The sequence below is a fragment of the Peromyscus maniculatus genome, chromosome 6 (assembly GCF_049852395.1).
Source record: "Peromyscus maniculatus bairdii isolate BWxNUB_F1_BW_parent chromosome 6, HU_Pman_BW_mat_3.1, whole genome shotgun sequence".
Taxonomy (NCBI): domain Eukaryota; kingdom Metazoa; phylum Chordata; class Mammalia; order Rodentia; family Cricetidae; genus Peromyscus; species Peromyscus maniculatus.
Window position 1 is genome coordinate 11314980 of NC_134857.1, and position 12015 is coordinate 11326994.

The window sequence follows — 12015 nt, forward strand, 5'->3', positions numbered from 1 at the left end:
CTGCCCTCTACTCCAAGCAGACTGTATTTGGGGCCCTCTGGCCATTTGGGGCTCAAGGTTTGAAAGGTGTCTTATGGTGTGTTAAGAAGACACTGCCCAGGACAAAGAAGGGTGGCGTGCGTGTGGCTTACCCAGGAGTAGGACTGTGCAGGAGACTGGAGGTGTGAAGTTGCACAGCAGGAAAGCGTGGCACCAGCTGACACGACCCATCACCGAGTTTTTAACATGCACAGCCGAGTGTGGCCCGGGTACGAACATTTCAAGATGATGGCACTATTACTATGGCTGTTTTCATAATTACATTTTCTTGAAATGATTCTTCTGATTTTATTCAGTTGAAGCATTGTTCCAGGTATGAGAAGAAAGGAGTTCTTAAAGGGCACTAGAAATGCTTTATTGCTAGTTTTAGGAGTCAGTGGTGGGTGGCTCTTGCAGAAAATTGGTCTGAACTGTTTATTAAAAACATCTCATGGAGCATGTGCCTTATCTGACAGAGAGTAGCAATCTGACCCATACGATTTGATGCTGGAAACCTTGAAGAAGACTTTACATGGCTAGGGAAACAGAAACTCCTTATCTCAATTGTTTATGGGCTGCAACAGCTATGTTAATTTATGGTAATAGCTGTTCACTGTTGATGGGCAAGGCCAGAGTAAACACACTCAGAAGCATGGAAATTGTCCAAAGAGTTAGAAAATTAATGCTATTACAAACACAGACACATGCTTTTCTCAGTAGGGTTGTTCATTTCCTGCTATGGTTAAAATGCTAAATGTTTAAATAAAAGAACATTAGAATGATGTAAAATGAATATTCTATCAGTGTAAGACATTTCTAGGCAATAATAATCAATCTTAAGCATCCTGGTCTCTAATGTGTGGAAAGCCAGCCTCTTTCCCCTAGAATCCTGTGCAATTAAGGAGTGATATAGAATGTTAATGTATTACTGAAGGAAAACTCACATATAGGAAAATAAGAACTTTGCTTTGTACTTCAACCATTCTGCTATCTTTTAAGGAGCTAAGTATTAAGAAAAAAGATGAAGCCAGGTTTGATATCAAAGTGCCTGTAATCCCAGTGTTGAGAGATGGAGCCAGGAGGATCAGGACTCAGGACCAGCCTCAGCTACATAACAAGTCCATCCTAGACTCCACGAGATCATGTCTCAAAAGTAGAGTATTCTGTTCATCTAATTGTTTTCTGTCTGCCCCCAATGTAATATTATCAAGAAGTAGAATAGAAAGGAGATATCATTTATGATTCTTTATCAGCTTTTATGTAGCTCATCCATTTTCTCACTGTTGGATAACAAAGAGACACCTATGTGGTCATTGGATACATGATGTAAGCTCATTGTGAAGGCAATGACATCCAACACCAAAGAACATGACATGCAAAAACATCATGATCCCACAGCCAATGAGATGGCACCAAAGCAGAAAGACCGTGATGTCATGTCTTAAAGAAAAGTTAGTTCAGCCAGTACACATCATGTCCATCATTCAGCCAGTACACATCATGTCCATCATTCAGCCAGTACACATCATGTACATTATCACTTGAAGGTGGTGATCAGAAGGGGACTTGTGATATGAGATTGTATGGAGGAAAAAAAAAACCCTGACATTGAATTCTAGTTTTTAATGTACATATGAAACATTTATCAATCAAATGTCTAAAACTAGGTTGGGTTGTTAAAATTAACTGGTGGGTATATAATTCTTCCAACTTTTTTTTTGTTTATTAGAAATGTAATAGAATAGAACCTGCAAAATAAAGCCAAGACTTGTTTAATGAAAGCCAAAGTTCGCCGGGCAGTGGTGGCACATGCAAAGGCCTAATACTAATCCCAGTACTCGGGAGGCAGAGGTAGGTGGATCTCTGTGAGTTCACGGCCAGCCTGGTCTACAGAGTGAGTTCCAGGACAGCCACCAAAGCTACACAGAGAAACCCTGTCTTGAAAATACAAAAAAGAAAAAAGAAAAAAAAAGAAAGCCAAAGTTCAATTCTGTTTATGTGATGTACAAATATGTATGTGCAGGATGTAAGCCATCTTATTTGGGGTTGGGTTTCCTGAGTTTCCTGATGTTTTATCTTTCCTCTCACACAATGCACCAATATATTTTAAAAGTATTTTTTAAGTATGTATATACACGTTGGGGTGGGGATGAGGAATTTCTGTGGAGGCCAGAGAGGGTGACCAGTTCCACAGAGCTGAAGTTGCAGTTGATTTTGAGCCTGAGAACTGAACTGCAATCCTCTGCAAGAGCAGTATATACTCTTAACCACCATCTAGCACTAAAGATATTTTAATGAAGATAGTCACCAAGTCTTGCTGAATGACTGGCTTATATTGTTAATCTCAAAGATGGGAGGAGAAAGACCATTGACACAAATAATCATGGCCAAATTAATTAAAGCAAGATTTTTTTTATTTGTGTACATGGGCTGCCTTCACCTAGGTAGGGTTGGAGAGATCAGCATTGAATGTGAGAAAGACAAGGCTTTTATAGCTCAGGGGTATGAAGGTTCCAAAGGGGGATTTGGTAGGCAAAATAGGTGGAGTTACAGGAGCACAGCATCATAACAGGTTAGTACTCCTAAAACAAAGACATGGTTTCAGGGTGGCCATAACAAGGTGGTCATAACAACAAGTAGTCATAACATGGTGGTCATAACAACAGGTAATCATAACAAATAGTCATAGGTGTTGGCATTCTGGCCCACCACTTGGGGACCTGCCAGGCATCCTGATGTAAATCCTCTTTTAAGGAAAAACCCCTCCCTTCCTTTTCCTCTCTCCCCCTTCCTTTCTCATCATGAGGTGTGCATACCTTCACTTTCCCTCTTTCTCTATTTCTCTATTATAATAAACTTCTATGTGGATGCCGTGCCTGGGGTGAGTGACTTTCCACTGTGCCATGCCACCTGCCACTACCGGCCACCATGTCTACATGGCATGTCTCCCTCACCCATTGGGGCACCTTGGCCCAACCTGCCAAGGCCTCCTATGTGCCATATCATAACAATAGGTGGTCATATAACATTTTGGAACAAAGGTAGGGTTGCAAGATGGTTATTAAGACTTTTTGAAACACAGACATGATTGCCATTCCTGGAACATGCAGTACAGAACCATTTGTAGTTAAGGTGACAGGTGGGGCATTGCCCAAACCTTGAGAAACTGATTTAACCATAAACAGGAATGAGCCTAGTTGTTTTTACTGTAAGTTGGCTTTCAAGCCTAAGATGGAGGCAGGTTGGTTCTTCCATGCCTTGTTTGTCCACTGTATTTATGGATGACATGCCTCTCGGTAGGTATACAAGTGTCTTGCTTATCTTTATGCTTCCTTCAACCTAACACATCCTGTCACAGAGAAAGTACTAAGAAAGTCTGCACTGTGAAGACTTCCTGCTGTACATCCCCCACCCTCTCTGAGATAACATATGTGTGCCTTGTCTGCAGAGACAGAGAAGACAGAGATGTAGGTTGATCTTGGCCCCACCATCCAAAAGCTTGCATAGTTCACACTTTCTCTGCTCTCCTTGCCACTCCTCAGCCAGGCTGAGCTGAAGGAAGCTCGCTCTTCCTAACCAGCTCCTTGTTTCTCTCCAGTGGAATAATGCAGTAGGGGAAAAAGGTGGAAATAATTTTTGGCACAGAACCAGAGTCTAACATGGCCTCTCAGCATGCACATTTGAAAAAATGGGAAGTGTGGGGCAAATGGAGAATAGGAAGGAAATAAGGGGGCTTTAAGAAGCTGTGAGAAACACAAATCTTCTATCAAAGTTTTCTGCCAGCTCCTGCCTTCCCAGTTCATCCTGTGCTCTTCCCTCACACTCCCTCCTCCTCTCCCTCATTCCAGGGGTTTGTTTTGGAAATGTTGTCACTTGTTAGCATAGCTTTTATCTCAGTGGGATGCCTTTCCTGTTCGCTGTTTTCCTCTCAAGGAGGCAGGGCCCTCTCCTCACTCTGGGAGTTTTATTCAACATACCCCTGTTGTTAGATGAAGCTAAAAGAATTTTGATTAAGCAGTCTCCTTGAGGGAGACGCAAACCAAGGCCCAAGGTTCACGAATGGTGCCCCCTGGGGGCTGAAGGAAAAACACCAAGAGCAGGACCTTCTGTTGGAAATAAAGGTCTTGTAAATACCCCTCCACTCTGCCTCTGCAACAGGAACCAGAGGGTGGGCTGTGGGCAACTGCCTTTTGTGAAAGTTGCTCCAAGTGTTGAGAATAGGACTGTGATTAGAGTTCTCCGGTTGCTTTTATGCAAAGTCAGTCTGTCCAGGCAGTGTGGAACTTTCCACCTGGAATTCTGGAGCCTGGAGAGAGGGAAGGAAGCAAAAGGAATTCAGGAATATAGAAATGGAGTGACAGGAAGACACACCTGCTGATGGGGAAGACACAGGGCTGTGATAAATACTGTTCTTCTTTGTCCTTGACCTTTGAACTTACTCGTTTTAATTTCTTCTGGTGTTCTGATATAACACCCTGGTGGAAACAACTTACAGGAGAAAGGTTTATTTGGCGCTCACAGTAGCAGGTCACAGTCCATTGCAGGGGGAGGTCACAGCAGCAGCGGTTTGAGGAAGCTGGCCTTACTTTCTCCATAATCAGGAACAGAGAGAAAAGGTAAATGCTAACATGCTAGTGCTCAGCTTGCTCTCTCTACTTTGTATCCCAGGATTCTCTCCCCAGGAATGCCACCCCCACACACAAATAATGAAATCAAGGTAATCCCACACAGGCATGCCCAGAGGCTCATATTCCAGGTGATTCTAGTTTCTCTTAAGTTGACAATTACTGTTGTAGAATATTATTTTAAGGTGTGTTATTTTTGTTTATTCTGCATTTGTTTAACTCTGTGAAGCTGTGTTACTATGCCTGTCTAAAACACCTGATGTTCTAATAAAGAACTGAGGCCGGGCGGATCTCTGTGAGTTCGAGGCCAGCCTGGGCTACCAAGTGAGCTCCAGGAAAGGCGCAAAGCTACACAGAGAAACCCTGTCTCGAAAAACCAAAAAAAAAAAAAAAAAAAAACAAACAAACAAAAAAAAAACTGAACAACCAATGGCAAGGCAGGAAAAAGGATAGGTTGGGCTGGCAGGCAGAGAGAATATATCAAAGGGAAAATCTGGGAGGGAAAAGAAGTAGCCTGAGAAGGAGGAGGACTCCAGGGGCCAGCCACCCAGCTACACAGCAAGCCACAAAGTAAGAGTAAGAACTACAGAAATAAAAGAATAGGAAAAGCCCAGAGGCAAAAGATAGATGGGATAATTTAAAGTTAAGAAAAGCTGGCTAGTAACAAACTATTTATAATTTATAATTAAGAATAAGCCTCTATGTGTGATTTATTTGAGAGCTGGGTGGTGGGCCCCCAAAAGAGACCAAGAGTAAGAAAATAAACAACAACAAATTACTTTTTCAAATGACTTTTGTAGGCATTAACTTCCTAATCCCTAAACTCTGGGAGCTAGAATTATCCACGGTTGGGAAGAATTTATAATATATAAATTATATAATATAATATATAATATACTAATATAATATAATATAACATAACATAATAATATAATATAATATAATATAATATAATATAATATAATATAATATAATATAATATAATATAATAATATATTGTTGTGCCCAGATTGTGACCCCCAGAGAGACCACCAAAGACGAGCCTGCTGGAATGCAAAAGCAAGGTTTAATTCTGGATATCCAAAAGCAATACAAGCCTAGGCAGGGACTTTGTCCAATACATCCAACACAGTGGAGGCTGGAGGAAGCGCCCACCTGTCTGCAAGCTCAGCTTTTAAAGGGAAAAATCACAAGGTTACATCATTTAGGGGTGCTAGTATGGGTACAATTCTGATAGGCTCACTTCTAGGGGCTTTCTAGAAATCATGGCTTAATCTTACTTCTAAGGGAGTGGTTGCCCGCCACCATTTCTCATTGGCTGCCCTCAGGTGGGGGCATTTCGGTGGTCAGTTACCCTGGAAACCAGGGAGAGGACATTCTATAGTCCGGCAGGCATTACCTTGTGACTACTTTGTGACTCTGTACTTTTACACTTCCTGGTTTCTGGAATCTGGACTGACTTGTTTCAGTAACTATTGACCTATTCCTAGAAGGAGAAATCTTAGGCTTAGTTTTTGGGTGAAAGCATTTTGGTCTTATTTCTAAGATGACTCATTTTGGTCTCACAATATTTGTATGTATTATGATCTGTATGTGTCCTAGAAGGCTGATACTATCAGCTTAGGCTCATTACAGATAGATGGAAGAAAATCTAAACATGAAATTTCAGACCATTATCTGAACAGGAAGAAAACAGGACACTCAGAATCATGATGGAGAAAGACAAGTTGGGCTTACTTCATGCAGGAGAAATCTTTCAATTTGCCAAGGTCAAGCCTTCAAACATTTTATTTTCTCTGCCTTTCATGTCTGAGGCTTTGTGCAATTCTGTGGCTTTGCCTGAAGGCTCTTGATAGTGAGTAGAAGAAAAGCTAACTGGAGCCTGGATGTGTATCTGGGTGGACCTTCACTTTAGGTAAAAGGGACTAGAGATGTACATCTAAACCCCAGGGTCAGTGTGTTAGTTCCTATTGCCACTGTAACAAACAGCACAGATTGAGTGGCTTATAATCGCTTTAATGTGTCTGTAGTTATCAGGGTCAGAAGTCCTAAATAAGCCTTGCTGGAATAAAATCATACTGCTGCCTGGGCTTTGTTGCTTCCTGAAGGTTCTTACAGACCATTTTATAATTGTCTTTCCAACTTCTACAGATCTTTTCCTTGGATCTGGACCCCCTTATTTTCATTGTTAGGTGATAGTGACATCTTTGGGCTCACATTCTCAACATTTGAAGACTTTTGTAATTGCATTGGGCCCACATAGGTGACTCAACATGATCTCTCTATTTTAAGTGAACTGATTAGCAGTTTTAATTCTTTTTTGCCCTGATAATTTATTCTAGGAATTATTCCCTAGAAGGCAGAGACTACTAGCCTAGGGAACATCAGATATCCTTGGGAGGATTTTATTTTGCCTAACAAAAGTGTGTGTTCACTTTTGTGTGTGTAAGTACATGGAAAAAGAATGGAAGGTATCAATGTGAAAACACAAATTTCTCTGCAGTGGGAATAAGGGATGATAGTTTATGCTGAAAGACAAATATTGTGTGACCATGGCTGAGGATCTCAGATTCAGGACACCTGAAATACCATGCTCCAGCATGGTGACAATCCCATGACATTTTTACTGTAGCAGAACAGAGAGAATCATGAATCCAAGCACATTTAAAACACATTGGTGTAAACACCAGGCAGGCAGATGGCTTTCACGCAGGTGGATCTCTGCTATAGGTCTCAGTGTTATATGATGACGTTCTTAGCCTTTGGGCTTGTAGAAGCTGGTGGTCTACACTAGTTAGGTAAACTCATTTACTTAATGGTCACAAAGATGCTTGGTCAAATATAGAGTGGACAATGAATGGCCTCAGGAAGGCTAAAGATAGCACAAAATAATTTGCCTCTGGGCCTGCAACACAATAGCTCCCTAGAGTCATGGAAATTCTAATTAACCAGTCTTGCAGAACCTTTTACATAACTGTGGCTTTTCTTTTTTCTTTTCTGGAAATTCAGTTCAGAAAGGTCATGTGCCAAGTGAGGTAAAGACTTAAGAGCATTTACTTTTGAGAGGAAGGATGAGAATGGAGTGAAACCAAGGACAGCCTTTCTTTTAACTTCAAGGAACATACATTTATTTTTATTTATTTATTTATTTATTTATTTATTTATTTATTTATTTATTTATTTATTTATTTATTTATTTATACGGGGCAGGGCTATGGTGGCCATGTTGAGGCCAGAGGGTGACATGGAGTTGCTTCTCCCCTCCCACCATGTGGGTCCTGGGAATTAAATTCGGGTCTTGAGGTTTAGCAGCAAGTGCCTTTCTTGCTGAGCCATCTAAAGGCCCTAAACTTGTTTTTTTCACCTGAAGTTAGTCACACTCACTTTTGAGGAATACACCTGAACCAGAAGATTGTTAGATGTTTTGGTTTAAAACGTCTAATTAGAGTGTAATTCAAATTTATATTTGTCATTTGACACATAATTTTTAAAGCTACTATACTGAATGGGTTTGGTGACAGGATCATTTAAATCTGTTCATAACTCTAAGTGAAAACGGAGTTTGGAGGTGAGTAGGTTATCCTGAAGGTCCACCTCTCTGGCCTGTTGGCAGTTTCTGTGAAATGTCTATAGCTGTCAGGCGGAATGGATGGTTCATCCTATGATGAGGCCACTATGGTTTGGGGAAGCTGACTGGGGCTACCACACCCTTCTGCCTTGACTATCGCTCTTTAGTTCTTACTAGAATTTGCATTTCAGTCCCAGTGTCCTTTCCTTGGCTCTCCTAGTCCAATAGGCTCATTTTGTCTCAGTCCATCTAACTCCTAATTAAGTACTTATTTCTGTTTTCTTTTGTTAAAAAGCTTTATTTTATTTTTATGTGTGTGTAAGTATATGTATGTGTATATACGTATATACACAAATGTATGCGAGTGCCCTCAGAGGCCAGAAGAGGGCATCCAGACCCCCGGAGCTGGAGTGACTGGCAGTTAGGAACCAGCTGACATGGGGGCTGGGAACCAAACCCAGGTCCTCTGCAAGAGCAACACTCACTCTTAACTACAGAGCCATCTCCCCTCTTCTGTTTCTTTTCTTTTCTTTGTTTTGCAGATATTTTTAAACTCTTTAACATCATTTTAACTTTTGATTAAATAAACTCTCTAAGACACACATGCATACAATTACCAAAAGTGCGTTTCTACCATACTTCAAAAACAAGCAACAAAAGAAATTTTAAGCTTACTACAAAAAAAAAATGAACAAAAAACAAACAAACAAACATACCCCACAAATTTTCTAAGGACTATTAACTTTGTACTTTTCACTGGAACACAGAACGCCTGACAGTTCATTGGCTGTAGGGATCCCCATGAAAATCCATATTGAAATCACCTCAGGCTGCATCTGATGTGACCCTGCTAAATGATTTCTGAAACACACACTGAGGGAAAGGAAGAGAAAGTGGGAGGGAGGGGATTGTGTCAGGGAGTGCAGAAATGCAGCAGAATTGCTGGCCAACATTAGCAGCTCCTGAAGTGCAGGTGTGGATAGTTTGGTTTGGGGAGGTGCAGCTGAAAGTTGTCTACAAATATACACACGTACATACCTCTTTTGAAAGATGTCACAGAAGTGAGCCGCACACATCCACTGTCACACAATCTATATCACCAGGCAAGAGAGAATTAGGAGGTGAGGGAGGGGACTTGAGAGAAATGCCAGCTTCCTGTTTGTCTGCCTCTGGAGGGAGCATGCTGCATGCTGGGCCTGCCTCCCACAGTGCTCCTAGCTCAGGGCCTGCCTCCCACAGTGCTCCTAGCTCAGGGCCTGCCTCCCACAGTGCTCCTAGCTCCGGGTCTACAGTTGGTGACCTGCTTTAGTTTTAACTGGAGGTGTGACATTGAAAGAGAAGTGTGATACCTGTCTCTTCTCTAGGTAGTTCAGGGCTTCATCCACCGTCACAGGCACCAAAGGGAAAAAATATGTTAGAGATTGCTTTTGAAAACGAGTTAGCTAGCCCAGCATACTCCATTCACACAGGGAAGGTGTGCCTGTCATCTACCAAGACCCTCTGGGATGTCACTCAGGCCACCCAGAATGTCCCTTGTTCTCATCCTAGGACTTCTCTAGAAAGCCTCAATCCTGCCATCTCACTTTCCCTCTTCCCAATCCCAGCTGCCAACCACGCACTCCTCTCAGTGAGGGCAAACAGTGCATGATTCCTTTTCTCCCCTAATTACCAAGTAGGGAAGGAACTCAAGCAGAAGTTACACGGTTTCAAGGCAGGACAAAAGACAGTTGTTTGGTGGGTGAGTCCCAGATGCTGGGTTTCCATCTGGCCTTTAGCCTTGAGGAAGAATTTCTCTTCTTCATGCTGGTGACATGGTGGCATTTGTGTAGCATTTATAAATGCAGCGACAGGAACCTAAAGGCAGACGTGGAAAGCAGGTTACATTGACCTCTTTTAATATTTGGGTGCTGATATTATATAATATTAATATTATTGTGCTGATACCTTAATGTTTGCGGGCATGGCGGCAGACAGTGCCTTGCCTTGCATCACCAGCTGCATCCTGGCGAACCTGGATTCGCCCAGCCCTACACAAGAGGCCTTGCTGGCCCATTGCCGCCGCCCTCAGCGCCAGGGCAGGTACCCGATGCCACCCGCAGCACCTGTGGCTCCACAAAGGATCTGAGGGCAGGTCCCCCAGTGCCGCCCTGGGCATCCGAGAACTGACAGCGTCACCAGCCTCACACCCATGCTATCTAATGATGCCCGGAGCCAGGGACTGTTCCCGTCTCCCCGTTTATTTCCCGCGCGTGTGTATGTGTGTGTGCACGTGCGCACAGGCCCGTGGGGCCCGGGGTGTGGGACCCCGGAGGCTGGCGACACAGGCGGTTGTCAGCCCTACCGACCCGGCCGTCCCCAACAGGCCTGGTCCTGGGCAGGGGCTGGAGGGTCGCTCGGGCTCGCCGGAGCTGGTGTTCACGCCGCCCACCCGGGAACACGGCAGCCTCCACGGGAGGAGGTGCTTCTCGAACCCAGGACTCATCCAAGTCTCAGGGCTGGAGCAATGTCTGCAGAGGGAAGGGCGCAGGCGCGGCGGGCTGCGCAGGCGCGGCGCGGACGGGAGGATGGCAGCCGGGGTCAAGTGAGTGGTGGCCCCCACAGAAGGCACAGGAGCGCGGGTGTGGCGCGTGCCATGACTTCAGATGCTGCATTGCCGGCTTCAGAACTAGAGTCACATGACTGACACCCAAGTTCATCCTCTGCTAAGTGTGTCAAGGGCCCTGGACTCCGGTCCTCTTGACTAGGGCACAGTTAAGAGGACCGAGGAAGGCTGGTTGCTGCTGTAAGGCCTTTTTATAAATAGGGTTAAAACCTTAGAGGGTGGAGATTGATGCCTCGGCACCACACTCAGGTTCTGGGTTCGTGCTCTAGGATGCACTGACTGACTTGAACACATTTTAACATGTTTGAGAACTGTGGAACCACCGCAGATTGACAGGAGATTTCTGGTGAGAAAAGGACTTTTGATAAAATGCCATGCTTCAAAGCATAGTCTTTCCATTCATTTAAATTAGTAGAGCTTAATGTGTTTTCCCTTCATAAGTGAAATACACGTGTAATCTATTTCCTTATAAACATTAGGAAGAACACACACACACACACACACACACACACACACACACACACACACACACACACATCCTGTTCTCCATGCTTCCACCTCTGGAGTTCCAGGAATATTGACATATACTACTCTGCACACTTTCGTAATCACTTCTATTTTACAGACAATTGTGAACTAAATAATGCCAGATGTGGTCTGTGGGATTCTGTTGACTCTTCTGTTTTCTTTACTTTTTGTTTTGTTTTCTCATGAAGTTTTGAATTCCCTTTCTGATACCTGCAAAATATCTTAAGATTTTGATTAATATTGTAAGAATATGTATAATTTGAGAAAAGTTGCCATCAACAGTGTGGAGTATTCTATGAAGAGAAAGGATCTCTATGAAAGGGAACAGTGCTTAAATTTTTATATGACATTCAATTTCATTGTAAAAGTCAAATACAGCGTATTCTACTAGTGAATAATCTGTTTCTTTCCTGTTTTCTAATAAGAAAACTAAAGATACTAGGAACATTCCTGTACATATTTTGGTGAACATAGATACATATTTGATTGGTTATTTACCAAGAAGTGAATGCACTGGTTTAATATTATAAAAATCTTTAGTTTAGGCTGCTAAATATTTTGTAAAATAATAAATGTTCAAATATGTGATATCTAAATATAACTGAGTGTATCTGTTCTATATTCTCTTCAATGTTTGTAAGGACTGTCGTTCACTATTATTTGGTGGTTTTGCA

General features: G+C 42.7%; 1 long non-coding RNA gene across 2 annotated transcripts; it reads right to left on the minus strand.

The window, feature by feature from the left end:
- Positions 1–2412: 2412 nt before the first annotated feature.
- Positions 2413–10729, minus strand: LOC143273814 (uncharacterized). 2 transcript variants are annotated; one of them, XR_013052007.1, is made up of 5 exons: positions 10156–10729; positions 9881–10065; positions 9561–9586; positions 9250–9302; positions 2413–4324 (listed from the first exon to the last, which is right to left on the minus strand). It is a non-coding gene; the product is annotated as an uncharacterized LOC143273814 (long non-coding RNA). The 2 variants fall into 2 exon arrangements; XR_013052008.1 differs by having other exon boundaries at positions 10557–10728.
- Between the last annotated feature and the right edge of the window lie 1286 nt (positions 10730–12015).